At 36.4% G+C, this 26,088-nt stretch overlaps 1 pseudogene; it reads left to right on the forward strand.

Moving 5' to 3' along the window:
• Positions 1-23,477, forward strand: LOC118552580 (pleckstrin homology domain-containing family A member 1-like; annotated as a pseudogene).
• The last annotated feature ends 2,611 nt before the right edge of the window (positions 23,478-26,088 follow it).

Here is a 26,088-nt window from a genome sequence, read left to right on the forward strand (position 1 = left end):
ATGGCAGTGGACTTGAAGTATGGTGTGAAAGGAACAGTAATGAGTGATGAAGCTGAATGTAAGAAGAAGCCAGAGAAGGAAGGACCTTGCAAGCCATGTCATGGAGTTTGAGCTTAAGGGAAACAGAAATCCAAAGAAGAATTTTAAGCAAGAAAGTATATGCACTACTTTTTGGGGTACTTCCAGAAAGCTCTTCTGGGCCCAAAGTCTGTACCCCAGTTCTTTTTTGTGGTTATTTTCAGTCAATCTACAAGAATATAGTGGGCATCTACCATGGGGTATTTACCCCAAAGATACATATAATGTAGGGATCCAAAGGGGTACGTGCACCCTGATGTTTACAGCAGCAATGTCCACAATAGCCAAACTGTGGAAAGAGCCAAGATGTCCATCGACAGATGAATGGATAAAGAAGATGTGGTATATATATACAATGGAATATTATGCAGCTATCAAAAGGAATGAAATCTTGCCATTTGCAACGACATGGATGGAACCGGAGGGTGTTATGCTGAGTGAAGTAAGTCAATCAGAGAAAGACATGTATCATATGATCTCACTGATATGAGGAATTCTTAATCTCAGGAAACAAACTGAGGGTTGCTGGAGTGGTGGGGGGTGGGAGGGATGGGGTGGCTGGGTGATAGACATTGGGGAGGGTATGTGCTATGGTGAGCGCTGTGAATTGTGTAAGACTGTTGAATCACAGATCTGTACCTCTGAAACAAATAATACATTATAAGTTTAAAAAAAAAGTATATGGTAATGTTTAAAACCAGAATATAGAAAATGGGTTATACTGGTGCAATCTGGAAGCAGAAAAGTTGATTTAGAGGATATTACAGTAATCAATTAATAAATACAGAAAATTAGGGGCTTATGCTATTAATAATTAATTATATTTGGGAATTGAGGTGGAAAAATTAGCCAGTGGATTATCAGAAGTCCAGAGGCATTGAAACCTGATCATTTTTCCTTGACTTCCTCCACAAAGTTTTGAAAAATTCATGCAACAAATATTTATCAAGCAGTTAATATGCACCAAGCTGTAAGGATAGAACCATGACCAAAATGGACAAAAATTTCTGCCCTCACATAAACTACATTCTTGTGGCAGATAATAAAATACTTAAGAAAATACATGCCAGAAATTGACAAGTACTATGAAGAAATAAAGCAAGTAAGTAGGATAGCAATGCACACGGGGGAGGGGGAGAAGATGGCCATTATGGAAAAGCTCACTGAAAGGGTGATATATGAATGTTTATAGACTTCATCCATTTCTCTCAGTCATCAGGATCACTTAGTTCAGACCCTCCATGTTTGTCCCCAAATCCCAACTCCTTAGCATGGTATACAAAAACCTTGGTAGTCTAACTTGGTCTCTCTGTCTCTCCAGCCTCATCTCTCACCACTCAGCTTTTCCCACCCTAAGTCAAAGTCTCACACAAGTGCTTACAATTTGGAAAGTGTACTGAGATCTCAAATATGTGTGCTTTCACACCCTGCTATCTAGTATTCACCTTTCATAGATCAGCTGATATTTTAACTCTTTCATTAAGCCTTACTGACTCTTCCTTCCACTCCTTAACCAAAACCAGACAACTGTTCCTCTTCTCTGCTTCCACCATACATCCTGTTCTTATCACTTTATTTTATTCATTCAACAAACATTTGTTGGTCAACCACTGTGTGGTTGTCACTGTTCAAGGCAGTAGAGATACTTGCATAAACAAAGGAGTGGAAAAAAATCCTCCCACTTTTAAAACTTACATTTTAATGAGGAAGACAAGCAATAAACAAAATAGCATAATAAATATGGAACTTATAAAACAGTAGTTTTCAACTCTGGATGCCCATGAAAACCACATGCATTATTTTGTATATATCATATATTATAATAAAGATCTAAAGAATAATTTTAAACAGTTACCCAAAACTGACACAAAATGATATACAATAAAAACTTTCCACCTTATACCTGGCCCCTAGTCACCTCGTAAGTTTCTTAGTTATTCTTTCAAAGATATTTTATACATACGCAAGCAAACACATGTATATGTATTTTTTACATTTTTACCAAACAAAAACATATAATACAAACTATTTTGCACCAAGGTTTTTTTACTTAACTATATATGTAGGCATGTGTTTTACCTTGTTAAATAAAAAGATTTGTCATTTCTTAAAATTACATATAGTAAATTACTTTTTTGGTGTGAACAGTACTATGAATATTAACACATGCATAGATTCATGTAACCACACCACAGTCAGGATATAGAACAATCCCATAACCCCCAAAAGTATGATACCCTGTTTTAGTCACACAGTCTTCCTCACCCAAAAACCCTGGCAAAGACTCCTGTTCTCTTTCAATCTAGTTTCTACTTTTCTAAAATATCATATATATGGAAGCATAGAATAAGTAACCTTTTGAGACAGGCTTCTTTTACTTAGGATAACACCTTTGAGATTCATCCAAGTTGTTACATGTATCAATTGTTCATTAGTTTTTATTTCCAAATAGTATTTCATTGTATAGATGTATCAGAGATTGTTTATCCATTCACCAATTGAAACATTTGGGTAATTTCCACTTTTGGAGATGATGAGTTAAAAGGCTATAACATTTATATGCAGGTTTTTGTATGAACATAGTTTTAATATCTCAAAAGAAAGGCCTAGGAGTAAGATTGCTCATAAATTGTTATGGTATCTGGATGTTTAACTTTATAAGAAACTGCCAAAATGTTTTCCAAAGTGGCTGAAGCATTTTGCATTCCTACCAGCAATGTGTGAGTTCTAATTGCTCCATGTCCTTGCCAGCACCTGGTATTCTTCATATTTTTTTTAAAGTTTTTATTTATTTAAGTAATTTCTACACCCAACATGGGGCTCGAACTCACAAGCCCGAGATCAAGAGTCACATGCTCTTCCAGCTGAGCCAGCCAGGCGCCCCTTCATACTTTTCTTAATGTTAATTATTCAAATAGGTATGTGGTAGGTAGAATCTCTGTGGCTTTAGTATGCACACTATTTGTTAAAAGGACTATTTTTTCTCCATTGAAACAGCACCTTTGTAAAAAATCAGCTCACCATATTTGTATTGGTCTATTTCTAAGTACTTTATTCTTTTCCACTGATGTATATGTCCCCCTTTTACCAATACCACACTGTCTTGATAACTATAGTTTTAAAGTGAGTTTTAATCTCAAGTAGTGTAATCCCTTCACATTTATTCTTCTTTTTCAAAATTGGTTTAGTTATTCTAATTCCTTTGATTTTTCCTATATGTTATGGAATCAGCTTTTCTATAACTACAAAGAATCTTGTGGTTTTGGTGTAAATTGTGTTAAATCTAGATTAATTTGGGGATATTCTTCATTTCTGTAGATCCTACAAATCCATGAATACGAGATTCCTCCATTTCTTTAGATCTTCCTAGATTTCTTGAATCAGTGTTTTATAGTTTTCAACATGCAGATTGTGTTTACTTTTTGCTAAATTCACACCTAATTGTTCTTTTTTTGAGTTATCATAAGTTGTATTGTCTTCTTCAATTTTGTTTAATTGTTGGAGCTATTGTAAATTTTTTAAAAATTTCTTACTGATTTTTAGATATATGATAGATTTTGTGTATTGACTTACATCCTGAGTTTTTGTTAAACTCACTTGATATTTCTAAGGGTTTTTGTTTTGTAGATTTTGGGGGAATTTTTTCTGGACAAATATGTTGTCTGAATGTAAGGAAAGTTTTTTCCCCTTTCCAATTAGTATTAATGTTGTTTCTTTTTCATGAGTAATTGCACTGTTTAGGACTTCCACTACAATGTTGAATAGGAGTGGTGAGAAGAATCTCTGCTTTGTTCCAGAAATTAAAGGGAAAGCATTCAGTTTTCCAGTATTAAGTAAAGCTGGAGTGGCTATAATATTAGAAAAAAATAGACTTTAAAACAGAAAATTTTATTACAAGTAAAGAAAAACATTTTATAATGATAACAGAGTATATCCCTCTATAAGATATTAAAATTACAAACACAGATGCATATCCGCCTAAAACCAGAACCCCAAAGAAGAGAAACAGAAAGTTATAGAACTTAAGAGTGTTATGGAGAATTCAACAATAGTTGGAAACTTTAATACTCCACTTTCAGGAATGTATAGGACAACAAAGCAGAAGATTGAAAAGGAAATAGAAGACTTGAACAACAATATAAAGAATCTCGGCTTAATAGTATACTCCCCTCCGAAAAGGCAGAATACATATTCTTTTCAAGTACACATGGAACATTCCCCAGGATAGACAATATGTTAGGTCACAAAATAAGCCTCAATAAATTGAAAATCAACAAAACAAAAAAATTGTTTCTCTGAAAAGACCAACAAAATTCATAAATCTTTAGCTAAACTGACCAAGAAAAAAGAGAAGACTCAAATTACTAAAAGGAGTGATGACAGAGCAGTTGTTACTACAGACTTTAAAGAAAGAGAAAGAAAATAAGAGAATACTATGAATAACTGTTTGCCAATAAATTAGATAGATTAGGCAAAATGGGCATATTCTTAGAAAGAAACAAACTACTGAAACAAATTCAAGAAGTAGAAAATCCAAAGAAGACCCATAACAACTATAGCGCAATCTCTATATTTGTAATTTAAAAAACTTCCCACAAGAAAAAGTCCATGTCCAAATTCACTGATAAAGTCTACCAAACTTTTAAATAACTAATTACAATCAATACCTATTCTTTACAAATTGTTACAGAAAATAGAAGAGAAACATTTTCCAAATTCTGTAAGGCTGGTATTTTCCTGCTAACAAAAGTAGACAAAACCATGACAAGAAAAGGAAACCACAGGCCTTTATTCCAAAATCCTCAGTAAAATACTATCAAACCAAACCCACTGACATATATAAAGAATTATACCCCATGAGCAAGTGGAATATATCCAAGAAATGCAAAGTTGGTATAACATCTGAAAATCTATTAAAGTAAAACAGTATATCAATAAAATAAAGGACAAAAACCAAATAATCATTTGGACAGACACAGAAAAAGAAAACATTTGACAAAATCCAGCACCCTTTCATGATAAAAATAAAAAACATCAAACTAGGAATAGAATGAAGCCTCCTGACCCTACCTCATATTATATATAAAAATTAGCACAAAGTGGACCATAGACCTAAATATAAGTGCAGAAGCTATACAAATCTTAGAAAAAAATATAGGAGTAAATCTTTGTGACTACAAGTTAGGCAAAGCCCTCTTAGATATGATACAAATGTCCAAATAACAAAATAAAAAACTAATAGGTAAATTTTGACTTACCAAAATTAAAACCTTTCATGCTTCAATGGATACCATCAAGAAAGTGAAAAGAAAACACTCAAAATGGGAGAAAATGTTTGTAAATTGTATATCTGATAAAGGACTTGTGTATGTAATATATAAAGAATTTATACAACTCAAAAACAAATAACCCAACTTAAAAAATGGGCAATGGATCCAAATGGACATTCCTCAAATGGCCAGTGAATACACGAAAAGATGCTCAACATCATTAGCCATCAGGAAAATGCATATCAAAGCCATGAAGAGAGGAATGATAAATATAACCTAGCCAGTCATTCAGACTGCCCACCAGCCCTGCCTCAAGGACCCAAAGATTGAGTTTTAGGGAAAGATTATGGTAATAAAAGCAGAATACAAAATAAAAGGAACCATAACAGCTCCTTGAGGATGGGATCCGAGATAGTTCTGAGATAATTTTGATAATGATCAAGGCGAGAAAACCTGGGGGCATAAGAAACCTCCCTAGGTTCATTCAATGCCATTTAGGTAGAATTTGTCAAGGACTGAGGTTTCTGAAGACTAAGTGAAAGCAGAATTAAAGGAATATTCATTTTTAAGTGTTATTTTATTTCTTGGTTGCTGAGGTCTAGGAAACATGAAATATTGGTAATTGGCAAACAAAAAATCATAAACTCAGAAAAGAACATCATGTCTTTAAAAATAGTTTTTGGCTTATTATGTAGACAAAAAAAGATGAAAAAGAGGAATTTATTATTTTTTTCCTGATCAAAGTCATAATCATAATTCCATTAGCACCACTCACCTTTGCTACCGTCTTTTGATATTCTACTATGTGAATGATAAACAACTGATAACAATGAGATTGGGGTGGGTTTTAGTATAAAACTGGGAAAATCTGTATATTTAGGTAGGCCCAGTACTTTGGGAAAAAAGTGTTTGCGAGAATGTGGAGAAAAGGGAACCCTCTTGCACTTAGTGGGAATGTAAATTGGTTCCACAACTATGTGAAATAGTATGAAGGTTCCTTGACTATTAAAAATAGAATTACCGTATGATCCAGCCATTCCACTTCTGGGTATTTATCCAAAGAAAACAAAATCACTAATTTGAAAAGATCTATGCACCCCCATGTTCATTGCAGCACTATTTACAATAGCCAAGATATGCAAGCAATTTAAGTGTCTATCAAGGGAAAAATGGATAAAGAAGATGTGTGATACACACACACACACACACACACACACACACAGGAATACTATTCAGCCATAAAAAAAGAAGGAAATTTTGCCATTTGCAACAATATGGATGGACCTTGAGGGCATTATGCTAAGTGAAATAAGTCAGACAGAGAAAGACAAATACCATATGATCCCACTTACAGTGAAATTTAAAACAAAACAAAAACCAAGCTCACAGACACAGAACAAACTGGTTGTCAGAGGCAGAGGGTAGGGGATGGGCAAAATGGGTGAAGGGGGTCAAAAGGCATAAACTTCCAGTTATAAAATAAATATGTTATAGGATGTAATGTAAGCATGGTGACTATAGTTAATAATACTGCATTGCATTGAAAGTTGCTCAGAGAGTAAATCTTAAAAGTCCTCATCACAAGAAAAAAATTTTGTAACTATGTATAATGATGGATGTTAACTAGACTTGTGGTGATCATTTCACAATATATATGTATACTGACTCATTATGCTGTAGGGCTGAAACTAATATAATGTTACATGTCAATTATACCTCAATAAAAAAATAAAGCAAAAAATTCACTCTATTTTGTAATGGCCATCTGTAAAAAAAAAATAGAGAATATATGACATGAGACTACTTGTAGAAGACAGGGATTTATAGTTGAAGTGCAGCAGCAATAAAATTACATGGCTTTATCCCGACTGTAGTGTAAGTTTCCTCATGGTCAAAGTGAAATAACAAAGTGTTTAGCTTCCAGTAAAGCAACAATGGAGGGGGATGAGGGAGCCTTCTAGAAGTGCTTGAAAATTTTAATATCTTGATGGTGATTGCACAGATATATAAATAATTGAGCTGTACACACATGAGTAGTGCATATTACTGCTTGTAAAATACCTCAATTTAAAAGGCATTTATAAAAAAGAACAGATGCTTTCACTTATGGGCAATATGAAGTAAAAAAGATCAGATTTACCCTCATAGCTGAGACAACAAAAAATGTTTCAAATCATATGAAACATCAGTTTTCAAGACACTGGAGATCCAGAGATTGAGATATGGAAACAAATGAGGTGAGTTCAAAGATTTCCCCAGTTGATTGTCTTGAGAGATTTTTCTGTGCTATGGTGCAGAGAGGGAGAATTGAAGAAAAGACTGATGGACTCCCTGCATTGAGAAGATAGAGATGAGTGTCCAGAAAGACATAGATGGCTAGAATTTTCAGGAGAGAGTACTAAAGAGGAGAAACTGCATAGAGGTAAAACCCCAGATACCTACAAAGATTCCCCTTTAGCATTCAGCTAAGGACTGATCAGAACACACATTTGAGGAAAGTACCCTCAAGGCAAGGTAGAAAATCACCCAAAAGGATTAGAGCTAACAGTGTCTGGGGTGAATGCAGAGCCAGAAACAATGCCTGTTCACACCAGCTACACTAGAAAACCTCAAAATTCATTGGGCATTGGGTAAAGTACACAGAAGGGTGGCTTTGGTAAGGGAATAATTAGACCTATATTGAACACTATTCCGGTCCTGTAACAAAACTTAAAAGCATGACTCAAAAGGATCAAAGTATTTCCAGGTACCTTAACGTGTCCCAGAACTATGTCAAGAATATTTAAAGGAATACAGACATATTCAGCATTGAACAAGGTAAAATCTACAATGTCTGGCTAATATCTCACTAAACATTACAAAGAATGAAAAGAATACATAAAAATACAAATTATATCGAGGAGAAAATTAAAACAATTGGAACTGATCCAAGGCTGACAGAGATGTTAGAATTAGGAACCATAGACATTTAAAGACATTATAACTATGTTCCATCTGTTCAGAAAATTGAGTAGAGACATGGAATATATATAAAAAGACCCAAATAGACATTCTGGAGATGAAAACTAAAATTTGTTCGATGTAAAATATGATGGATAGAATTAATGGCAGATTAGGCACTGCAGAAAAAAAAAGATTAATGTAGTTGATGACATAAACTATCCAAAATAAAACACAGTAGAAAAAATGAATTCTACAAAATGAACAGAGTGTCAGTGAGATCAGTGAATTGTGGGACAATTTACCAAGTGACTACTGGATGGATAATTGGAGTGTCTGAAAGAGGAAAGGGGAAGGAGAGAGAAAAAAAACTGAAGAAATAATAGCTGAAGATTTCTAAATTTGATGAAAACTATAAACATAAAGAAACAGGAAGATAAATTCCAAGCACAAGAAAAATGAAGAAAATTACAACTGTGTATATTATGATCAAATTGCTTAAAACCAGTGAAGAAGAGAAAAATTTTAAAACATCCAGAGATAAAAGCCATGTTATGTCTGGAGGAACAAAAATAACGATACATCTTATTTCCCCTTGGAAACAACGCACACAAGACAGTGAAGAAACATTTTTAACATACCGAAAGAAAAAAAAAGTCAAGGTAAAATTCTATACTGACAAGAATATCTTTTGATAGTGAAGGTAAAATAAAGACATTTTTTTCAGACTTACAAAAGCTGAAATAATTTATTACTGGCAGGCCTGTACTATAAGAAATGTTAAAGAAAGTGCTTCCTGCAGAACGAAAATGATAGCAGATAAAAATATAGAAAGGAATGAAGAGGGCCAGAAATGGTGTGATATTGCTATTTATAATAAATACATATTGGTCTTTGTCCACTATTCCTGGCACATATTTCCTAAAATCCTTATAATTTCTTAAGAGCCATAGGGACATCCTTTGTTATAATATTTGGTCTGTTGTCCTTAGTTCCTGAAATAGCTTCAGAATATAAAGGTGAAGTGGATGTCTTTTGTTATTCGTAACAAACCCCTTTCAACAACACCTGAGATTATGTTAATGAGGTGACTTTTGGAAAGCTTCTAGGGATGGAGGCTGGTTGCCAGGGGAACCAAGCCTGATAACAGGGTTGGAACTTTCAGTTCTATCTACCCTCCCCAACCTGTGGGAAAGGGAGAGGGGCTGGAGATTGAGTTCAGTCACTTACAGCCAAAGATTTAATCCATCATGCCTATGTAGTAAAGCCTCGATGAAAACCCAAATGGATGGGTTCAGAGAACTTCCAGGTTGGTGAATATTTGGAGATGTGAGAATTGTGTGCCTGGAGAGAGCATGGAAACTGTCCTGTGTATCTCTTCCATCTGGCTGTTCCTGAGTTATATCCTTTTATAATAAACCAGTAATCTAGTAAGTAAGTGTTTTCCTAAGTTATGTGAGCTGGTTTAGCAAATTAATCAAACTCAAGGAGGGGGTCATGTGAAACTCCGATTCACAGTCAGTTGGTCAAAAGCATAGGTAACAACTTGGACTTGCTATTGGTGTCTGAAGTTATGGGGGGGGCAGTTCTGTGGGACTGAGCCTTTAACCTGTGGAATTAAATTGTAGGAAACTCAACTGGTTAAGAATTGTTTGGTATGGGGGAATGCCTCCCTACACACACACATACACACACATACACACACACATCTGGTGTTAGAAGTGAAGTAGTATTGTAGTAGAGTATTGAGAGTGGAGGAGACACACAGAAGGGTGTTTTTCTTCTGGAAATGGTAACAAAATGGATAAGAAAGTGTTTTTCTTATTTAAAGCTCTTTAAAAGAAAATTGAATGTTTAGACAAAAATAATAATATGTATTGTAAGTTTTATAACATATGTAAAAGTAAAATGTATACAACAATGGAATAAAGGTCAAGAGGCAAGAATGGGCAAGCTATTTTAAAGATCTTATATTGTACCCAAACTGGTATAATATTGCTTGAACGTAGACTACAGTAAGTTAAAAACGCATGCCATAAATCCAAGACTGACCACTAAAAAAAAAAAAAAATAAATAAATAAATAAATAAATAAATAAATAAATAAGTTATAGGTAATAAGCTGACAACAAGGATAAAATGAATTCAGAAAAATACTTGACTAATGGAAAAGAAGGCAGAAAAAGAGAGAAAAAAGAACAGAAAACAGTAAGACTAATAAAAGATAGAAAAATACTAGACTCAAACCAAACCATATCAATAATGACAAAATATAACTGGTCTGAACATTCCAGTTTAATGTCATAGATTGGCAGATTGGATAAAAATGAAACAACTATCCGCTGCCTATAAGAGGTACACTTTACTTTTAAAGACACAAATAGAATAAACATAAAAGATTTGATAAAAATATACCATGTTAACTCTAGTGTAAAGAAGAGACAAAGTAGATTTTAGGGCAAAGAATATCACCACGTTAAAATAAGGATATTTAATAATGATAAATTAGTCAATCAGATAGAGAACATAACAATTATGTTTATCTACCTAATAATAGAGCATCAAAATACATGGAGGAAAACCTGATAGAACTGTTGTGTTAGGATAAAACCCAATCCTCCTCCAGTATTTCTCCTTTATTCTCACGGTACTAACACACTCATAACACTTCTGACACCAGATGTGTGTGGGGTTTTCCCAAACAAGCAATTCTGCTACACCAGCTGGGTGTCCTACGATTTAACTCAGTTCAAGTCAGTTCTGACACTATCTACCTGAAGATAGCATCAGGTATGCAGGTTAAGAACTCAGGCCCACAAGACCTGTGCTTCTGACTAATGGATTATAAATCTGAGGCTCCCACAACCCCCTCTTTGGATTCGATTAATTTGCTACAGTGACTCACAAGACTCAGGGAAACACTTATGTTTACCAATTTACTTATTTTTTAAAAATTGTATTTATTTATTTGATATATATAGAGAGAGCATGAGCAGGGGGGTGGGGTGGGGCAGAGGGAGAAGCAGGCTCCCCGCTGAGCAGGGAGCCCGACGTGGGACTCAATCTCCTGACCCCGAGATCATGAGCTGAGCTAAAGGCAGCTGCTTAACCAACTGAGCCACCCAGGCGTCCCTATTTACCAGTTTATTAAAGGATATGATTGAAGATACAGAGGAACAGTCAGATGGAGAGATACATAGGATGAGGTCTGGGATGGTCCTGAGCACCAGAACTTCTATCCCCATGGAGTTGGGGTGCATCACCCTCTTGGTATGTGGATGTGTTCACCAACCTAGAAGCTCTTTGAATCCCATACTTATTGGGATTTTATGGAGACTTCCTCACATAGGCATGGTCAATTATTAACTCCATTTCCAGCCCTCATCCCCTTTCTGGAGGATGGGGATGGGGTGGATAGGGCTGCAAACTCCAAGCTTCTAATCTTAGCTTGGACTTTCTGGTGACCAATCACCATCCAGGATCCCACTTAAAGTCACCTCACTGGAACAAAAGATGCTCCTAGTGTTGCAGGATTGCAGGGTTCTTGTTTCACAGAGTCCAAGAATGAATCTCACGGACACAAAAGGGTGAAGTGAAGTGTAAGTTTATTAAGTGAAGGTGAGAGCAGAAAGGAAAGACAAAAGCTCTCTAGAGTGAGAGGGGTCCCGAATGGGTTGCCACTGAGGGCCTTTAGAGGCAGTCTTTTATTGAGAACTGACTGGGAAGCTTGTGGCCTTGAGATTCTTGTGCCGTCTTGGTTTGTTTCTTTATCTCTTGTTGCATTCTGTCTCAGCGTCTCCACCTGCCAGGAATAGTTTCAGAACCTAGTCAGAGGAATCAGGGGCCTCCTCTCTCTTCTGCCTATACCTTAATCCCTTCCCTATTCATGGGACAGGACCTGTGGGCAGAAAGGGCTATACTGGGATTGTGAGGGGTGACTGATTGTATACTTTTTTATTAGTGGGGGTTAGGGATAGTGCAAATCTCCAAGAATCTGGAAGCAAGTCTTCAGGACCTTGAGGGGCCAACTGCTGCCAAGATCAGGTTCCTTTTAAACATTAAGTCACTAAGGCAGCCACGAGTTCCTTGAGGAAGGTCACACCCTGCATGTTTCAGGTATCTATCAGTGGGTTGCAAGCTGTAAGGAGATTTTAATTTAAGCTACATTTCTTTTGCCTTTGTTTCCCACATCACTAGTCCTTTTATCACTTGAGAATTTGCAAGGGTTTCAGGAGCCCAGTGTCTGGAACCAGGGTCAAAGAGCAAGTATTATAACAAAAGATGCTCCTGGTATTCTTATCACTTAGGAATTTACAAGGGTGTTAGGAGCTCTGTGCCAGAAACTGGGGCCTGAAACCAATATATATTTTTTCTATTATCTCACAACTGCAATGTGAAATATTCAAATCCACAATTATAGTCAAGGACTTCAATACTCTTCTCTCATATCTGATAGAAAATGTAAGCAGAAAATCATCAAGGATATGAAGCAGACTTGAACAACACAATCAACCAGCTAGACTTGATTGACATTTATAGAACACTCTACTGAGCAACAGTAGAATATACATTCTTCTCAAGTACACGTGGAACACTTAACAATATGAATAATATTCTGTGGAATAAAAACAAGTCCAAATAGAGGCTCCTGGGTGGCACAGAGAGAGAATTAATTCCAAAGTAAGCAGAAGAAAGGGAATAATAAAGATCAAAGTAGAAACTGATGGAAGAGAAAAAAATTAAAACAATGGAAGATCAGTGAACCCAAAATCTGGTTCTATGAGATCAATAAAATTGATAAATCTCTAATCAAAGTGAAAAAAAGAAAATTCAATGACCATTTATATCTAAATGGGGCAGCAGTTACTGAGTTTTGACTTCTTCCACTAGGGAATGCAAACATCATGTTACTGGTGCTTCTAATTGTGAAGAGAAGTTGCAAGTTCTCATTTTTATGTGAAATTTGATTTTTAAATGTTGGCCATCAATTCAAAAATTTTCAGCATTATGAGGGCCAAACACAATCCATCTGTAGGCTTCCAGGCACTATGTAATTATGGGATAAACATTTTAAGTAGAAGTTGAGAACTGAGATACTTCATTTCTTACAGAAAATTACTAGAAATTCTAGCTGTAATGTTGAATTTTTGTGTAATTAGATAATTTAATACACTTGCACCTTGTTTTATCTAGTCTCAACCCCATAGTTCTCAATCTTGACAGCATAAATTACCTGGGGAGCTTTTTAAAAATTTATTATTTATTTATTTATTTATTTATTTATTTTTAAAGTTAAATTCAATTAATTAACATATAGTGTATTATTAGTGATTCATCAGTTGCATATAACATCCAGTGTTCATTACATCAAGTGTCCTGACCTGGGGCACTTTTAAAAATATGAAAGACTAGGCCTGCCTGACTGGCTCAGTCAGTAGAGTGTGCCACTCTTGATCTCAGGGTTATAAATTCAAACCCCACATTGGGTATAAAGATTATTTAGAAATACAAACCTTTAAAAAAGAGTTTAAGAAATACTGAAGACTAGATCACACCACCAGAGATTCTAATTTGATTTGTCTGAGGTGAAGCTGGGGCAATTGGATTTTTTAAAAAGTATTTAGGTGTTTCTAACTTGCAGATAAAGTACCTTTGGCATAGACTGAGATAAGAATGAGTGCTTAGTAGGACAAATTACCTATTGAATACCCAGGAAAAGGAGGATACAATTTGCTCAAGGGAAACTCAGTTTTCATTACTTCTCTTTAGTCCCAAACTAATCTCTTTTAGGGTGGTTTTTCAACTTGTGCTCAAATAAGTTGTCTACATTAACTTTCTTGATGATCACCAAACGTTCCTTCATTCATTCATCCATTTATTCAATGTTTTGTACATTGCATTTAAATCCTGGGATTCAAAGAAAATAAGATTTAATTCCTTGGGTTTTACATGTCACTATCTAGTAAAGGGAGTGAACATGTTTAACAAATCTTCTTTGTTATAATCTACTGTGTCCTAAGTCATTGCTCTTCGGCATGCAGTCAGTTCTTGTTTTCCACTGCAATTTCTACCATCATCATGGGCAACTTCAAGATTTTTTTAGATTGTTCATCCAAATTTAGCTTCAAAGCTCCTTGATGCCCACAATCATCCAAATTTAGCTTCAAAGCTCCTTGATGCCCACAACTCCAATAGCCATTAATTCTATCCACCTTAAACTGCAACTCTATGACTTTTACTATGGATCATACATTACAACTTAATATAATTTGTCTCTCAATATTCACCAGTGATAATTTTCTTCAAAATTGATACCTTTCTATCTCTTTTACCTCTACTACTTGGTACTGTTAGCCTATGTCCCCTTCTTCTTGATGTCCTCTCAGGAGCATCATACTTTAGGTACCATACTTTATTTCAAGGACAAATCCAATTGATTAGTAATGATGTCTGAAGCAGTATGTCAAAAATTTTAAGGGCGCCTGGGTGGCTCAGTTGGTTAAGCGACTGCCTTCGGCTCAGGTCATGATCCTGGAGTCCCTGGATCGAGTCCCGCATCGGGCTCCCTGCTTGGCGGGGAGCCTGCTTCTCCCTCTGACCCTCCCCCCTCTCATGTACTCTCTCTCTCTCATTCTCTCTGTCTCAAATAAATAAATAAAAATCTTTAAAAAAAAAAAAAATTTTAAGGCCATATCTGAGATCAAGTAGTAGTGTCTGCCAATGGATATAGGAAAGAGGGTGTCAGCATACTTGCCTCCTAGCTTTAACACTGTATTCCCAGACATCAGCGTTAACAAAATCACACATGTAACAATTAGATACAAAATTCTGACATCAGCTACCACATTTCAAGCTTTTGAACTCACAGCATTTTGGTAACCCTACCCCTGTTTCATTTATCTTATAAGAGCTATAGCTCTTAGAGTAGCTATTTGTATATCCATTATATCCTTACTTTTTTATTATTATGTTCAATTAGCCAACATATAGTACATCATTAGTTCTTGAGGTAGTGTTCAACAATTCATTAGTTGCTTATAACACCAGTGCTCATCACAAGCTCCTTGAAAACAAGAACCATGGCTTACTCACTTCTGTACCCCTTGCAGTGCTTGGGATGATACAAAAATGACAATAGAAACTACATTTATTGGGTGCCAGGCACTGTGATAAAGCATCTTAATTAACAAAATGATCTAATTTAAGTATCACAACTGCCTTGAGCAATGGGTGCTATCTTTTCCACAGTATTACAGATGATGAAACTGAGTCTCAAAGAGGTTAAATGACTTGTCTGGGTCAATTAAAACTTGGACTAGAATCTAGGCCTGACATCAATACCCATGATCTTTATGCTGTACTCAAAATTTGCAGAACCATGAGTCTCCATGGACTGGGAGTGTGGGCTCTGGAATCTCTGCCACCATGTGGAGGCTGAGACAGCCAGGAACACGTGCATAGTGCCAGCAGTTCATGCCTATGAGAGCATGAGCCACAGAGGCATGAGGGCTGCATGGATGGAGGGCCGTGGATAGGTGGAGGACTGCGGTGCAGTTTGGCTTGAAGAGCAGCTGGGCAAGGTGTGAGGCAACTGCTGGTCTGCTAAGGGGCTGGCAAGCACTGGACTCCCTGAGTCAGAAGTGGATTTTGCCCTGTGCCATAGAATCATGCTTCACGTTCACACCTTAATGGTACAGATGACTGGTGCCAGAGTTGAAAGTGACTTGCCCAAGGTCACCCAGTGTAATGTTGAAGCTCAGGAATACCTGTGTGAAATGTCACAGCCACATTTGTGATTTTATGAGACATCAAAGAAAATGAAAACAGGGGGAAATTTCTCCAAAGGTACTTCATACTGGATACCAGAGAAGATAGTTATTTTTTAAGTTTTTATTCAAATTCTAGTTAGTTAACACACAGTGTAATAGTTTCAGGATCCAATATAGTGATTCAACACTTCCAGACAACACCTGGTGCTCATCACAAGTGCACTCCTTAATCCCCATCACCTATTTAAACCATGCCCCCACCCCACTCCCCTCTGGTAACCATCAGTTTGTTCACCATAGTTAAGAATCTATCTCTTGGTTTGCCTCTCTCTCTCCTTTTGCTTTTGCTCATTTCTTTTGTTTCTCAAGTCCCACATATGAGTGAAATCATACGGCATTTGTCTTTCTCTGACTGACTTATTTCACTTAACATAATATTCTCTAGCTCCATTCACGTCATTGCAAATAGCAAGATTTCACTCATTTTTATGGCTGAGTAATATTCTATTGTATGTATGTACCACATCCTCCTTATCCATTCATCAGTCAATGGACACTTGGGCTGTTTCCATAACTGGACTATTGAAAGTAATGCTGCTATAAACATAGGGGTGCATGTATCCATTTGAATTAGTATTTTTGTATTCATTGGGTAAATATCCAGTAGTGCAATTGGTGGATCCTAGGATACTTCTATTTTTAGCTTTCTGAGAAATCTCCATACTATTTTCCACAGTGGGGGCACCAGTTTGCATTCCCACCAACAGTGTAAGAGGGTTCTCCTTTCTCCACATCCTCACCAACACCTGTTGTTTCTTGTGTTGTTGATTTTAGCTATTCTGACAGGTGTGGGGTGATATCTCATTATAGTTTTGATTTGTATTTCCCTGATGATCAGTGATGTTGAGCATCTTTTCATGCATCTGTTGGCCATCTGTATGTCTTCTTTGGAAAAATGTCTTTTCATGTCTTCTGCCCATTTTTAATTGGATTATTTATTTTTTGAGTGTTGAGTTTTATAAGTTCCTTATATATTTTGGATACTAATCCTATATTGGATATGTCATTTGCAAGTATCTTCACCCATTCCATTGGTTACCTTTCAGTTTTCTTGGTTGTTTCCTTCGCTATGCAGACGCTTTTTATTTTTATGAAGTCCCAATAATCTATCTTTGCTTTTGTTTCCCTTGCCTCAGGAGATATATCTAGAAAGAAGTAGCTATGGCCGATGTCAAAGAGGTCACTGCCTATGTTCTTCTCTAAAATTTTCATGGTTTCAGGTCTCACATTTAGGTCTTAATCCATTTTGAACTTATTTTTGTGCGTGGTGTAAGAAAGTTGTTAAGTTTCCACTCTTTTGCATGGTGCTGTCCTGTTTTCTGAACATCATTTGTTCAAGAGATTGTCCTTTTCCCTTTGGATAATCTTTCCTTCTTCATTGAAGATTAATTGACAATATAGTTGTGGGTTTATTTCTGGGTTTTCTATTCTGTTCTGTTGATCAATTTGTTTATATTTGGACCAGCACATACTGTTTTGATGACTACAGCTTTGTAATATATGTTGAAATCCAGAATTGTGATGACTCCAGCATTGCTTTTCAAGTTTGCTTTGGCTATTTGGGGTCTTTTTTGGTTCCATACAAATTTTAGGATTGCTTTTTTTAGCTCTGTGAAAAATGCTGGTGATATTTTGATAGGGGGTGCATTGAATGTGTAGATTGCTTTGGGCAGTACAGACATTTTAACAATATTTGTTCCTCCAATCCATGAGCATGGAATGTCTTTCCATTTCTTTGTGCCTTCTTCAATTTCTTTCATCAGTGTTTTATAGTTTTCAGAATACAGGTCTTTCACCTCTTTGGTTAGGTTTATTCCTAGGTATTTTATGGTTTTGGGTGCAATTGTAAATGGGGTTGATTCCTTGATTTCTCTTTCTGCTGCTTCATTATTGGTGTATAGAAATGCAACAGATTTTTGTACGTTGATCTTGTATCCTGCAATATTACTGAATTTGTGTATCAGTTCTAGCAGGTTTTGGTGGAGTCTTCAGGGTTTTCTATATAGAGTATCATGTTATCTGCAAATCATTACAATTTTACTTCTTCCTTGCCAATTTGGATGTCTTTTATTTTTTTCTTGTCTGATTGTTCTGGCTAAGGCTTCCAGTACTATGTTAAATAATAGTGGTGAGAGTGGACATCCCTGTCATGTTCCTGACCTTAGAGGAAGAGCTCTCAGTTTTTCCCCATTTATGATATTCACTGTGGGTTTTTCATATATGTCCTTTAGTAATGTTGAGGTAAGTTTCCTCTAACCACACTTTTTTGAGGGGTTTTTATCACGAATGGATGTTGTACCTTGTGAAATGATTTTTCTATATCTATTGAAAGGATCATATAGTTCTTATCCTTTCTTTTATTAATGTTGTATATCACGTTGATTGATTTGCAAATATTGAAACACCCTTGCAACCCAGGAATAAATGTCCCTTGATTGTGGTGAATGATTCTTTTAATGTGCTGTTGCATTCAGTTTGCTAGTATTTTATTGAGAATTTTTGCATTCATATTCATCAGGGATGTTGGCCTGTAGTTCTCTTTTTTAGTGGAGCCTTTACTTGATTTTAATATCAGGGTAATGCTGGCCTCATAGAATGTATTTGGAAGTTTTCCTTCCTCTTCTAGTTTTTGGAATAGTTTTATGAGAAAAGGTATTAACTCTTCTTTAAATGTTTGGTAGAATTTGCCTGTGAAGCCATCTGGCCCTGGACTTTTGCTTGTTGGGAGGTTTTCATAACTGATTAAATTTCTTTGCTGGTTATCAGTCTGTTCAAGTTTTCTATTTCTTCCTGCTTCAGTTTTGAGAGTTTATATGTGTCTAGGAATTTGTTCATTTCTTCCAGGTTGTCCAATTTATTGGCATATAGTTTTTCATAATATTGTCTTATAATTGTATTTCTGAGGTGTTGGTTGTTATTTATCTTCTCTTATTTGTGATTTTATTTATTTGGGTACTTTCTCTTTTCTTTTTGAAAGGTCTGGCTAGAAGTTTACCAATGTTATTAAGTTTTTTCAAAGAACCAGCTCCTAGTTTCATTGATCTGTTCTATTGTTTTTTTTAGTTTCTATATCATTTATTTGTACTCTGATCTTTAATACTTCTTTCCTTCTGCTAGCTTTAAGCTTTGTTGTTCTTTTTCTAGCTTCTTTAGGTGTAAGTTGTTTATTTGAGATTTTACTTGCTTCTTCAGGTGGGCCTCTATTTCTATATATTTCCCTCTTAGGACAACTTTTGCTGCATCTAAACGGTTTTGGACCATTGTGCTTTAATTTTCATTTGTTTCCATGTATTTTTTATTTCTTCTTTGATTTCCTGGTTGGCCCATTCATTGTTTGGTAGCATGTTGTTTAACCTCCATGTATTTGTGGTCTTTCCAAAATTTTTCTTTGGGTTGATTTCTAGTTTCATAATGTTGTGGTTAGAAAAGATGAATGGTGTGATGTCAATCTCTTTGTATTTGTTTTGACCCGGTAGGTGATCTGTTCAGGAGAATATCCCATGTACACTCGAAAAGAATGTGTGTTCTGCTACTTTAGGATGGAATGTTCTGAATATATCTAAGTCAATCTGGTCCAGTGTGTCATTCAAAGCCATTGTTTCCTTGTTGATGTTGTGTTACAATGATCTGTCCATTGATGTAAGTGGGGTGTTAAAGTTCCCTACTATTATTGTATTATTATCAATTAGTTCCTTTATGTTTGCCTTTGTTTTATATATTTGGGCACTCACATGTTAGGTACATAAATATTTACAATTATGATATCTTCTTGTTGCATTGTCCCCTTTATGATTATATATTTGCTTCTTTGTCTCCTGTTAAGCTTTGTTTTAAAGTCTACTTCTTCTGAAAAAAGTTGTTTGATAAGTGTTTCTCCATCCCCTCACTTTCGAGCTGCATGTGCCTTTAGGTCTAAAATGAGTGTCTTATAGGCAGCATATAGATTGGTCTTGTTTTTTATTTATGCATTCTGACACCATATGTCTTTTGATTGGAGCATTTAATCTATTTGCTTTCAAAGTAATTATTGATAGATATGTATTTAGTGCCATTTTATTACTTGTTTTGTCATTGTTTCCTGAGATTTCTCTGATCCTTTGTCTTTGTCACTTTTGACAAAAGAGTGGACTCAAAGAGTCCACTTTAATATTTCTTGCACGGCTGGCTTAGTGGTTATGAACTCCTTTTGTTTTTGTTTTTGTTTTTGTTTTAAGATTTTATTTATTTATTTGACACAGAGAGAGACAGCGAGAGAGGGAACACAGCAGGGGGAGTGGGAGAGGGAGAAGCAGGCTTCCCGCAGAACAGGGAGCCCAGCGCAGGGCTCAATCCCAGGACCCTGGGCAGATGCTTAACAACTGAGCCACCCAGGCGCCCCGAACTCCTTTTGTTTTTGTTTGTCTGGGAAACTCTTTATTTCTCCTTCTATTCTGAATGATAGTCCTGCTGGATAGAGTGTTCTTGCCTGCAGAGTTTTCCCATTCAGCACTTTGAATATATCATGCCAGTCTCTTCTGGCTTGCCAAGTTTCTGTGGAGAGATCTGAAGCTAACTTTATGGGTCTTCCCTTGTAAGTTAAGGACTTCTTTTGTCCTGCTACTTTTAAGATTTTTCTTTATCACTGTATTTTGCAAATTTCATTACAATATGTGTTGGTGTTGGCCTGCTTTTGTTGATTTTGATGGGGGTTCTCTGTGCCTCCTGTATCTGGATGTCTGTTTCCTTCCCCAGATTAGGGAAGTTTTCAGCTATTATTTCTTCAAATAAATTTTCTGCCCTCTTTTTTTTCTCTCTTCTTCTTCTTCTGGGACTCCTATGATATGAATGCTATTACGTTTGATGGAGTCACTGAGTTCCTTATGTCTATTCTCATGTTGTGTAATTCTTCTTTCTCTTTTTGTTGAGCTATATTATTTTCCATTATTTTATCTTCTATATCACTTATTTGTTCCTCTGCTTCTTCCAGTCTGCTGTTTATTGCATCAAGCCTGTTTCCGATCTCATTTACTCTTCATTTCTGACTAATTCTTTTTTAACTCATTTATCTCTGTGGTAAGGGTATCACTGATGTCTTCTATTCTTTTCTCAAGCCCAGTGAGTATCCTTATGATCATTGCTTTAAATTCTCCATCAGCATGTTACTTATATCTGTTTCTCTTAGATCTCTGACCATGGCCTTATCTTGGTCTTTCATATGGGATAAATTCCTTCATCTTCACATTTTGTCTAGGTCTCTGCCTTCTTCTCTGTGTTAGAAAAGGCAGTCATGTTTCCTGCTCCTGAAAGTAATGACCTTTGAAGAAGAAGTCATGTAGTGCCCAGGGCTTGCCACTTCAGGGAATGTCTCTGTTGTGTGCCATGTGTACTCTGCTGTTGTGTTTTGGCTGCTCTATCCTTCAGGCCAGTCATCTGCAGCGGCTCTCCTTGCCTGCTCTGGGCAGTGTTTGGTCCTTGGCCAGAGTGTGGTGATTTTTTAACTACATGTGCTCTGAACTGCTTGTGAAATGAGACCTGACACTATCTCCACCAGAACTGAGGCCCTGCAGAACTCTTTGTTTGGGGATGTGGTGTGGGCAGTGGTTTGTGCTGATCTTCTGGGGGAGGGACTGAGGCATGTGTGACTAAGAAGGGTAGTACTACTGGAGTGTAGAGTGGTGGGGTTTGGTGTAAGCAAGTTGGGCATCCAGTGTTGGTGCTACACTGCTTCCCACAGGTGGCTCTGTGTTTATGCTGAGGGACAGTGTAGGAAAATGGTGCCAGACATCTCCTTTCTTCCTGGAGAAGTGTCTCCATGAACACTACCTCTCAGGGACACACTGGGAGAAAAACAAACAATCTCCCCATGTGTGTCCCAGGCATTCTTCAGATTACTGTTTCCATGCTGTCTGACCCTGTGTTGTTTGCCTGCCTTCTCTCCAGGAGCAACACTGTGCCCTCAGGCTCTATCCCAGCCAAGCTCACTGACCTCTAGGCTTTAGGGGTGCCTGGGTGGCTCAGTCATTGGGCGCCTGCCTTCAGTTCAGGTCATGATTTCGGGGTCCTGGGATCAAGCTCCACATTGGGCTCCCTGCTCAGCGGGGAGTCTGTTTCTCCCTCTCCCTCTACCCCTGCTTGTGTGCTCTTCTCTCTCTCCCAAATAAATAAATAAAATCTTTAAAAAATTAAAACTCCAGTCTAAGCCCTGCTGGTTGTAAGAACTCATGAAATTCAGCCCTTCTTATTTTCCAAGGCAACGACTTTGAAGAAATGTTCTCTTTGTGGGTTCTTCCATGTGCTCCTCTCTCTCTCTCTCTCTCTCTCTCTCTCTCGCCCTCTCCACAACTAGGGCTCCCTCCCCTCTGCAGCACCCACAATACATTTCTCCCCAAACCAGGTCTCCACACTTTCTACCTTCTTTGATGTAGACTCTTCTCTCCCTTTAGGTGTGGAATTTTTTCTGTCAGTTTTCAGGTTGATTTCTGGGGTATTTAGGATGATTTGATAGTTATCTAGTTGTGTTCGTGGGATGAGGTGACCTCCTACTCCACCACCATCTTCTTCTGTCCAGAGAAGATTGCTTTGTATGGTACATGGGTAATCCACAAGACCTACCTTCTGGATCATCATACATTGGAGCCATTAATCTTACCTACATTTCAAAGGTAGCAATGCAAGTAAGCTAAGACCAAAGGTTGAATTTTTTCTTGTCATGAATGCAGGGATGAGGAAATATTTCCTTACAAGCTAATGATCAGCAGGATCTAGTAGAATGAGTAAATATGTTGAACTAAGCCATAAAAACTACAAGACCAAAGCAGTCAGATTCACAGCATCATTCTGATGACATAAGTCAGCAGGGTGAATGTAGGAAGAAGCAAGCATCTTAGAAAACTGGCATTGGTGGTATACCCATCATTACTCCAACTCAGTAAGAAGTAAATAAATATGGTGAAAGTATTGGCAAATAATTTGAAGTGGTCATGAAACCATCTTCTTTACTCCTAAACCTCCTTCAGATAGTGCAGTTATCAAAGCTGGATATTGTGTTAAGCAAGGAGTGGTGATGAAGCAACTGGAGTAGAAGATATTTTTTTCAATTGGATGAAAACACAATAGGCTACTTCAAATCTGAACTGGAGAAGGAATCTCTCCAGATAATACCACTTAAAGAAGATCATGAAGTACAGGAATGTAGACAGAGCAATGTAATGATGAGGGACAATCTCTTTGAAAGTGTAACATTGTTTTAAACTTTCTATGTGCAGGCTGATAGCCCTGAAGAGATGCACAGGTGGATTAAAGAAATCTCTGGGACTGACTCAAAAAAAACAAGTCCCAGGACTTACTCAGTACTTACAACTGATCATAGAAAGTTGAGTTAACCAAACTGCCTTTTACAGTTATGGTAACTGACTTTGTCAACAACAATGCAAACTTTCTCGACAGTCATCAGGTTGTATAAGTATATTTTTTAAATGATAAATTATGAAAAAATGGAACTTTAATGTGAAAAAAATCACATTAAGCTATCTACTAAAAATTAATGTACTGAATTGGCCCTAGAGTTTCAATTTCTATGTTTTATGTATTTTGAAATTTTTTATACCACACCACTTGAAATGCACCTTTGTTCTAAGAGTACATGCAAACTCATACATGCATATGCATTGGATAAACTCTACATTACTATAGTTTGCATGGAATTTTAAATATCAGGTGAAATTTAGCCACCTCATAGGAATCTATAGTGTTTTGTTAATTTGTACCACTTTGTTTTCAAAGTCACTAGTGTCATAAATAAACACAACATACTAGGGACTGTATGGCAGTGCATTTAGAATGGTCATATTTAAGGATATATTTAGATTTGATTTTGGTGGAAACAAATCAAAATTAATATTTACAACTGATAATTATTTCACTGCAGTTTTTTTCACTGCAGTTTTAGTAAATGATTGAATATGTGCCCTTTGTTACATTTAAAATCTTAAGTTATATGAATGTGTGACATATTCAACACTAAATAAATACAATTAAAGGAAAGGTGAAAAGACTATGCTGTTATTGGTTACAGTGAGATTCAGGGAAGAAAACTAAATTTGTCAGACTGCCAGACAAAATAATAGGTGTAAAAAATGTTGAGTTCTGCTAATTAAAGAAATATAAAGAAACATGACCTTTTATTTTTATTTTCTGCATTTTCATTTTTTGTTCTTCTAAAATATGTGGGATAATTCCTAGTGTCGATTGAGAATATACACTGAAATAAAAGGATAAAACTGGTAGGCTTCCTTTTAAACACAATTTAGTTGCAACCGGAACACTGCATTCTAGTTTAGGCTGAATCTTCAGGTGGCAAAGCTGCCAAATTTGGCTTTGGTGACAGAGCTGATTTCTTAGTGAAAACGATAGTGGAAATGATGGTTAAGTGTCATTGCTTTAAACTCACTCTTAAAAATGCATTGTCTTGGATTGGGAAAGACAAATGCCATATGATTTCACTCATATGAGGAATCTAAAAAGAACAAATGGGTAAAGAAACAAAAAGCAGAATCAGACCTATAAATACAGAGAGCAAAGTAATGGTTGCCAGGGTGGAGGGGGGGTGAGGGGAATGGGCAAAATGGGTGAAGGGGAGTGGAAGATAAATATTTCCAGTTATGGAATGAATAAGTCATAGAAATAAGAGGCACAGCCTAAGGAATATAGTCAATGATATTGTAATAGCACTGTGGTGAGCATAGCATAATATATAAACTTTTCAAATCACTATGTTGTACACTTGAAACTAATATAATGTTGTGTGTCAACTATACTCAAAAAAATTTAAAAACAATGTAATTAAAATGCATTGCTTTAAGAAGGAACTTGCACATGTATGCTGCATGGCTCATGCTTCTGCTCTGGGTGTGTGTTTTGTTTGCTTTTCAGATAATAAAGTCTCACACTGAGTTACTAAAAAAAAATCTGCAGAACCATAATAATGATCCAAAGAACACAAAACTTTAGCATAAGCATAGTTTAATTTATTAGGTTGGATGGTGGATGCATGGGCTACATTGTACAACTCCCGTATACATTTTTTAAAAATTAAACTTATTTTAATGAATTTGAATGAAAACTTCCTTTTCTGTTGGTTTAAATATTCAAGCATCAGCATATTTATTTCTGTTGCATAGTTCAGGTAACAAAGAAATTATTATGAGCAATGGACTAGACATTGTGCTAGATGCTTGGGGTACAAAAGTGAAGACACACACAGTTCCAACCCTTTCTAACAGTCTAGTGAAACAATAGTAATAGTTCAAATTGACTGCATGCTTGTGTAGTATTTATGAGCAATAGAAGTATTTTAAATGGATCTTATTTAATTTTCAAATAATGCTATGAAGTAGGTATTAATTTTACCTTGTTTCTGAGACAGACAAATTAAAAGCTTTTCTAAGCCCAAGTTCACCCAGCTATTAAATAGCAGAGCTGGAATTTAAAAGGATGTCAGCCTGGTTCACCATGATGTTAGTTAGACAGCCTCCCAAAACACATCACTTCCATATAAGCAGGGAACTCCCACATAATGTAGGAGGTGATACTACCTAGCAAGCTGCATAAATGCTGTGGGTGCCAAAGGACAGGCACTGTGCCCAAGCACCCAGGTATGATGTCAGGAGACACTGCCAAGGAGACACGTGATGAGCAAAATATCTCTATGCTTCCTTTAAAAGATCAAAACCTGGTGAGGTAGTTCTGACTTACAGATTTACAACAATAATCTCAAGAAATACCAAGAATTCCCTCAGAGAAGATCCTAGAGAAGGAGACTTCATGCTGTTTGCCCAACACAGACTCAGGAATTACAACAGTTTATCTTCCGATGCCATGGCAGCAGTGTGGAGAGCACAATGTCTTCATTCTGCATTTCATCTTGAGCTGTTGCCTAGCTGGACTTGCACCTGATTTTTTTCTCCCTCCCCAAAACTGAAGAACTTTATTGAA

The sequence above is a fragment of the Halichoerus grypus genome, chromosome X (genome assembly GCF_964656455.1).
Source record: "Halichoerus grypus chromosome X, mHalGry1.hap1.1, whole genome shotgun sequence".
NCBI classification, from domain to species: Eukaryota; Metazoa; Chordata; class Mammalia; order Carnivora; family Phocidae; genus Halichoerus; species Halichoerus grypus.